Raw genomic sequence first — 7,536 nt, 5'->3', positions numbered from 1 at the left:
CCAGTTATGCCTGGCTCCAGCTTTCTCTCCCCCTCAGTGGCCTTCCTCTTTTTTCCCTCAGCTATGGTCTCCAGGGCTCTTCCTATGACACTAACGAAAAAGACAGATTTTACTTCGCGATATGCGGTATTCAGTTTCTCTAGCCAGTAGGTGACAGTGTTGCCCCGATCAGTGGGCTTCCACCCTGCCCTTTGTGCTTCAAAAAAGAGTAGCTGCCTTCTATTCAAAAACCAGGACTTGTTTTTGTTTTGTTTTGTTTTGTTTTGTTTTGTTTTGTTTTGCGCCTGGGCGGTTAGGCAGTCTAGCCTGGTTCTGTCACCTCTCAGTAGGTGAGCACACCAGTGAAGATGCACAGCTGTAGAACATCTTTTTTAAAATGTTTATATTTGAGAGAGAGAGAGAGAAAGAGTGCGAGCGGGGGAGAAGCAGAGAAAAGGAGGCAATCTGAAGCAGGCTCCAAGCCTGGAGCTGTCAGCACGGAGCCAGACAGGGGGCTCGAACTAACTCATGACCTGAGCCAAAGTGGAGGCTTAACTAACTGGGCCACTCAGGCGCCCTGGGACAAAACTCTAATGCTTTGTAAAATAGTTGCCAGGTTCCTCTGCAAATAGTATTTGCGCGTCTCTGAGTGGTCTAATTGACTTTCTGCCACACCTAGTGGTTACCAGGCATTGAGGGGAAGAGGTACTGGGGGGGGGGGGGTTCTTAATTAAAGCGTACAAAGAAAGATACAGTTAGGGGTGATGAAACTTTTGGAGTTGGATGATTGTGGTGCTGATTGTACAACAGTGTGAACTTCATGGTTCTGATGAGGGGGTGTGGGGCGGTCTGAGAACGAAGTGCAAGCTAGTGCACCCCTGCCATCCCCCGCCCCCCAGGTGGGATGTGTGTGATATTCCTCAGGCACTTGTGGCTGCCCAAGGACATAGGAAAGGAAAGAAAACAAATGGCCAACTGATAAGAGATCATAGTCCTACTGGACTTGGATCTCCATCAGTTTACAAGTATTTAGTAAATTACAAGAAAAAGGCAATCTTATCAACAGCCTAATCTCTAGAAGCCTGTAGACTGTTTCCTGGAGCCCCCACATCACCCCTCCATAGTGATATGGGAAACAAAGGCAAGAAGGAAATGACAGGTAAAATTAAATTTCCTTATAACCTGCAGCCCATTGACAAATACTTAAGGCAAATACAGAGTATAACATTTCTCCCCGTCATAATGTTAGTGACTTACTAGAGGGAAAACAACCATAGCTTGATAATACCAAGGCCTCAGGTAAGGTAGGAGTCCTCTTTAGTATATCAAAGTCCCTGTGGAGGCCTCCCATTTGACTTCACCTCCCCAACACCAAAGTATAAAACCAGTCATTCTTCACAACCCCAGAGCAGCTCTTAGGGCCCACAGGTCCTGTCCCCATGCATTAATATAATCACCTTTTTGCACCAAATACGTCTTCAAGAATTCTTTGTTGGTCGTCAGCTCTGGACCCGCTACCATCACCCCAGAAATCTCATCAGTGCTACAGAATGTTCATTTTAAACATGCTTAACATGGTAAATTTTATGTGATGGATATTTTAGCACCACCAAAACGAGAAAAAACATGTTTCAGGTGAAGGTGACTTGGCATAGAGTTTTTTCTAAATAAGTAGTTGTACAAATGGATCCAAATAAATTACAGATGTCAAATAATGCATGAAAAAAAAACGAATACTAGCAATATTGAAAAGGTAAATTGTCCCTCTTCCCTTGCTTGATCTGGGTTAGCCTGCATTCCCTCCTCTTTGTCTCATCCCCTGTCTCCCCCTCCCATACCTTATTCAGCAGTCACTGTGCTGTTCTGGGCTGGAAGGAGTGCGCAGCAGTATCCACATGTGCATGTGTCTGTGCGTGCACAGGACCCTTGATACAAGCTTATTTATTGACAGGACCCCGTGTCTGTGGGTGGCCTCACACAATACATCCTGTGGTTTAGTTTCTCCTCCTTCGTGTGGTTTCTGTTTTTTTCCTGAGTAAAAAGGATGAAGCTTCAGTTACACTAGTAACCATTTTTTTTTAATCATCTCAAAGTGTGATCACAGAAAGAAAGAGACATGGAGACAAGTGCTTTCTTATCTGCCCCGACCTTCAGTTAGCCTGATGCCAGGACTCAGTGAGGTCAAGCAGAGCTCATGTTGCCATGACAACAGAATAGCTCACCCCTTTCCAGCACACAGGCCCCTTTCCCTCCCTCTCCCTGCCTGCTAGATCTCTTCGGAGAATGGGAATGTGCTTTACCTAGGAGGGAAGGGATAGATGTATAGCAGAGGATGCAAAGAGAGATGTGTAATCTTGGGATTCCCTCAGAAGGACCTGGGGGAGGGACCACAGCCCCCCAAAAAGCATCCTGTACAGCACTGAGGTCCCAGGAGGCTACGAAGGGTATGAAAGCACAGTAGATCGAATGTGGTTCTGTAATTTTCTCCAGCAGTACAGGATGCTACACCATTTTTGTTAATGTTTGTTTATTTATTTTTGAGAGAGACAGTGCGAGAGGGGCAGGGTGGGGTGGTGCAGAGAAAGAGGGAGACACAGAATCAGAAGCAGGCTACAGGCTCTGAGCTGTCAGCACAGAGCCTGAGGGGGGAGGGCAGGGGAGGAAGCTGGGGGGTGGGGTTCCGACTCAGGGAAAATAGATAGGCCTCCAGTATCCTGTGAGTCTTCTTTAGCATATGAAAATCCCACTGGAAACTTCCACTTGACTTTACCTCCCCCAACTCCCAAATATATAAACAGTCTCTCCAAAGGGTCCCAGGCAGCTCTTCCTGCCCATGGGTCCTGTCCCCATACCTTAATGAAATCACTGTTTTGCACCAAAGACGTCTTCAGTAATTCTTTCTTGGCTGTCAGCTCCAGACCACCCCACCATCACCCGAAAACTTCATCACTGGGAGATGCTTGTCAGCAGTTGTAATGTCGGTACCCAGAGAGCTTCAGTCCTAAATCCTCTGCTCCCACCTGCACCTCATAACTATTAAGGATACTCTGGCAGCAGAGATGAACTTACCCAAAGCTTGTGATGTCTTCCAGGAGTTACGAGGAAACCCTGGGTGCATCTTCATATCTGACTAGTCCAGAAATATCCTTGAGGTTTGGCAACCCTTTTTCCAGTCTCCTATTTACCACATAATAAATTAAAAGATCAGCACAGAGACTGGCTCCATAGTTTAATGTTTCAAAGTAAATACTTTTCTCATTACCGTGGGGGGGGGGGGGGGAGCACAGTCTACATGACTGGAAAACAGAATGAAAGCACAACTGTCTAAAAGATAATATCCCTGAAATGAAAATGTTTGCTTGAGAACTTCCAATTATGAGCACAATGCCTTCAGTGGCCTTCCTGCTGAAGTTACAGTACAGGTTCCTTGCTCAGTCCTAACCAGGGCAGTTTCTCCCTAGCTAGTTCATGGCTGTGGGTTCCATCAAGACAAGACAGGTGGGAGCACTCTGGCCTCCAGCAACTCTTCTCAGGCTCCTGATTCTCCCGCAGACAGTCGCTCACACATGCAAAGCAATGATCTATCAAACTCATTTTGAGAATTCCTGGTGCCAGCCCTGTTCTGAGAATGGACAATCTCAAGTCACGCTGTGGGCACGTGTCCTGACTGTTCTAAGTGCAGATGGAGAAACCAAGGCACAGGGAGATATGGCCTGCCACCGTGCAGCCAGAGAGCTTACTGGATGAAGTTGAGACAGCACTGCTGCCCACCCTAGGTGACCTTATGATGGGCCCACCTCTTCTCTTTCTCCCTCTCATTTTTCGTGCTTATGTCAGTTTAAGTAGCAGTGAACTAATTTAATCGTTTAGAAGTAAACAAGACAGGGCAAAGTATTCATTTTGTCTTTAACACAAACACCTCAAAACCTTCTGAGAAGGCAAAAATGGAGTTGAAACCAGATGGTTAGAAGGAACCAACCATGTAAGGATTCAGGGTGAGACTTCCAGGCAGAGACAACTGTGATCACCAATGTCCTAAGGAGGGAAGAAGCCTGGTGTGTTTGAGGAATAGGAGTAGGCCAGAGTTACCGCTGTGAAGTCATGCGATGAGCAGATTGTTTGGATATGAAAACAGTAGCAGTAGATGAGCACAGAACGGGATGGATACAGGATGTTTTCAGAAGATCGAATCCAGAGGACGTGGTGCTGGGTTGCAGTGGAGACCAAAGGAACACGTCACATGAAGAGGCGTGCTTGGGACATGTTAAGTGTCTGCTCCCTTCTGGTCATCCAGCAAAGACACAGACAAATGTGGATCTCAGGGGACAGGTTGATGCATGAAGTACGAATGTGGGAGGTCCCATTGTGTCCATGCTCTGTGCTGGCACCAAGGATGAAACAACCCACAGAGAGAGTGTAGATGGGAAGGGCCCTGTTAAAAGCCCTGTGGAATAGGGAGTGAGCAATAAACACTGACAAGGAGCACAGTGGCCACTGGGTTTGGGAGAACATCACCCAAAGAGTAAATTTTCAAATAGGCCAAAATACAAACTAGAAGAAAGGGAGGGAGGGACATTTTCAAGAACCAGGCAATTGTGACATGTATCAGGGGCATCTGAGAGGTACAGTAAGTTGAGGAGAGGACATCATCAAAGGGGTTGGCGATATAAAGGTCACTGGTGCCCTTGACAAATCAGTTTTCCTTTGGGGGAGGCAGGCTGATAGAAGCAGGAGTGAAGTGGGCAGCAAGGGAAATGGTTACAGAACAAGGGGGGACTTGCTGCTTACAGCATCAGGGAAATATGGCAGCATCTCAGAAAGATATGGGATAAGGGATGGCTTTAGGTTTACTTCACCCTGTATCAGGGGTGAGAAATAGCATACTCACAGATAACAGAATGATCCAGAAATAAATGGACAGGTGACAATTGGGGATCATTGCAAAGGCCTACTCCCCCTCCAGAAGATGGTCATAGGTTCCAGGTGAAGGGCCTGGCCTCAAGTGGGTCCTTTTTCCCAAAGGGATAGCAGAGACACAGGTGCAGATCAGGTGTTGCTGGGAAGTGGCGACAGTTCCTATCTGACTCTCTCTCTCTCTCTCTCTCTCTCTCTCTCTCTCTCTCTCTCTTTCTTTTAATGTATTAGCATTGAACATCTTGAGAAGCATGGGTGCTGGAGCTCTGGAAGGCTACTGCAGGTAGTGGGGAGAGAAGATACAGGGGTGGAGGGTGCAGAGTTTGTTCTTTATTGGGATGTACCAGGAGAGGAGGGAAGAAGGAGCAAGGAGCAAAAGATGTGTGTTTGCGGGGTGGGGGGAAGTTTATAGCCCTGGGTAAGCTAGGGAAGGAGTGGCCTGGTGGAACGTGAAGTGGCCCTGGATCCCCGGGAACTGGTGGTCCCCAAAAGGCCGAATGCTGTGGGTGTAGAGGCATTAAAAGGAGGGAGCTGGAGCACCAGGGCAACAAATTCAGGGTGATGAGAGTAAGGAATGCTGGGCAGCAATGATGGGGTTTTGGGGGTGCTGGTGAGGGTTTTGGAGCTAACCTCCAAGAAAGAATTTTTGAAGACGTCTTTGGTGCAAAAAGGTGATTTTATGAAAGTATGGGGACAGGACCCGTGGGAAGAAAGAGGTGCACGGAGGTTGTGAAGGGTAACTGATTATATACTCTCAGGCTGGGAAGGAGTTAGGGACAGTGTATGTCTCTAAGGAATTTTGGAAGCAAGGTTTCCAGGACCTTGAGGGACTAGCTGTTATTAGAAAAAAAACGCCACTTATTACCGTTTTTTAAAACCTCAGTCATGAGACCCTTAGATGTGTATCGGGACACCATAAGCTTGGAGTATAATCTCCAGCATATATCTTGAGGCCGTTGAGATAAAGGAAGTTTCCAAAGGAATTTTTACATGTTAAAGTAGACTTACAGGATCCTCGAGGTTGGGATAATGTTAAGCCAAGATTCCCTTTTGCCCCTAGCAAATCATCATCATCAAGGCAGCTGAGCTCCTAGAGGGAGGTCACTCTGCTTGTTTCAAGGATTTGTCAATGGGTTGTAGGCAGTAAGGAAATGTAATTTTTCATTTGCCATAGTTTCTCACATTACTATGCCAAGCATTTAAATCCTTTTCCGTTGTATTTGGATAGCCAAGAGTGTCCGAGGAATATGACACATATCCCATCTGTTGTGGGGCGGAGGGCGGTGCTGTTAGCCTGTACTTTGCCCTCAGTTTGACCCACGCTACCTCATCAGCAACACAAGGGAGGGAAGCGGGATTTCCTGATGCCCAGGGAAGCTCCTCGGGCAGCAGAATGTTCGGGTTGGGGAAAAGGAGACATTCCCTGGAGACGGAGAGGATCAGGGATGGCTGAGTCACCTTCCTGAGCAATGAGGTGTCCCAAGACTAGAGAGAGAGTGCTAAGAGGAGGACAGCCAATGTGCCACGGGATTTGCGTGTTCACAGGCTGCTCTTGGCAGGACAATGACCAGTTGTTCCGTATACATGTCACACGAAGGACAGTCGGGGCGCCCAGATCGGGAACAGAACCCAAATAGCAGCGGTTTGGGACCAAGGACGATCTGGAAACCTTCCACAGATGGCCACGCACGCTGGCAACGGCCTCACTCAGCCCCCATGCGCAGGCTCAGAGCCCGCCAATAGGAACGCCACTCCCAGCCCAGGCTTTTCCCCTCCCAGAAGAGGGACTTCCTCCCTCTGATGGCGGAGTTCGGCGGGGGGGGGGCGGATAGCGGAAGGCTTTAGTGCCTAAGATGATTCGATTGTACTTCTGCTTTCTCTGCCCCTCAGGGGCATTCCTCTTCACTCCCACAGTTACGATCTAGAAGGCTCTTCACAGGAGAGCAGTGCAAAAGATGGATTTTCCTTCGCGATGTGTGTCACTCCGTTTCTCTGGCCAGTAGGTGGCAGTGTTGTACCGATCTGACCTCCTCCACCCCCGCCCTCCGAGTTTGAAAAAACGCAGAGCCGCCTTCCCTTCAAAAATCAGGACCTTCGTTTTACGCATGCGTGCTAGGCTGCCCTGGCTAGATTAGCCTTTTTTCTGCGTGTTAGGGACCCACAGAAAACGCTCAGCACTGGAACGAAACCATTCTACTTTTCAAGTTGCCTTTCTTAAATTGTTGCCTAGGTTCCTCGGCAATTTGGATTTCTGCGTCTCTCAGTCGTCCGCTTTTTTGCTTCTCCCCGCCATTAGCAGGTAGTTATTACCATGCATGGAGGGGAAGCGGTACTGATGGGTTCCTAATTAAAGGGTACAAAGATACAGTCCGGGTGATGAAAATTCTGGAGATAGATGATACTGGTGATGGTTAAACAACAGTATGAACTTCCTGATGGAACCGATGTTCAATTAAGCATGCTTAAATGGTAAATTTTATGTGATGGATATTTTACCACCACAAAAGCGAGAAAAAACGTCTTTTAGGTGAAAGTGACTTACCATAGAGTTTGTCCTAAATAAATTACACAAATGGGTCGAAATGAAATGCATATTTCAAATTAGCCTTTAAAGAACCTGTAGGTAACTACTGAAAACGTAGA

Source organism: Panthera pardus, unplaced genomic scaffold (genome assembly GCF_024362965.1).
Source record: "Panthera pardus isolate Hobbes unplaced genomic scaffold, ASM2436296v1 HiC_scaffold_324, whole genome shotgun sequence".
In the NCBI taxonomy this organism is placed as follows: Eukaryota; Metazoa; Chordata; class Mammalia; order Carnivora; family Felidae; genus Panthera; species Panthera pardus.
This window is presented reverse-complemented; position numbering follows the sequence as displayed.